The sequence below is a fragment of the Sinocyclocheilus grahami genome, unplaced genomic scaffold, assembly GCF_001515645.1.
Source record: "Sinocyclocheilus grahami isolate Dianchi unplaced genomic scaffold, SAMN03320097.WGS_v1.1 scaffold65.1, whole genome shotgun sequence".
NCBI classification, from domain to species: domain Eukaryota; kingdom Metazoa; phylum Chordata; class Actinopteri; order Cypriniformes; family Cyprinidae; genus Sinocyclocheilus; species Sinocyclocheilus grahami.
Genome location: NW_015505244.1, coordinates 2,067,110 through 2,067,740, shown reverse-complemented (window position 1 = coordinate 2,067,740; position 631 = coordinate 2,067,110).

Below are 631 nucleotides of genomic sequence, written 5' to 3'. Positions count from 1 at the left end.
TGTAGTCAAAACATCCGGTAGTGTGGGTTTTCCAGGAAATAGGTCCCTGGACCTCTGCTCCTCATAAATAGGCTACTATTGTGTGTTTTGCACATTAATCAATGGTGTGATATTCAAATGATGTGGATTTAAAAACAAATGTATTGTAAGGTAATAATGACTTAGTTGTAATATTTCACAAAATCACTGGTTTTACTGTTTTTGATTAAATAAATGCAGGCTTAATAAGTGTAAAATACTTATTTTCAGAAACGTTTTTTCTGTAGTGGTATAGGAAAATTAAAGGTGAACAAGGAGAACACGGGAGACAGGTTGTGCATATTACATGTTGCCATGCCCCTTTAAAACCCTCAGTAATCATAAACGTACACACACCACTGATTACATCGTAGAATTGTGACGCCATTAAAACAAACACAATATAGCCACCTGGTTATCGCTTTTCTGTAAATTGTGTACCCATTAAAATTTGTCACACTGCAATGAAGAGGATTTGTAGTGGCAAATGTGTGCATGCATATCAAATATAACCTTTAGCTAGCTTAAGGGAAGGGAATACAGTAGCTTCTCTCTGGGACTGTGCTCGCACAGTCTAATCCCCCTATAACTATATTTGAACAATCCTGTGTTT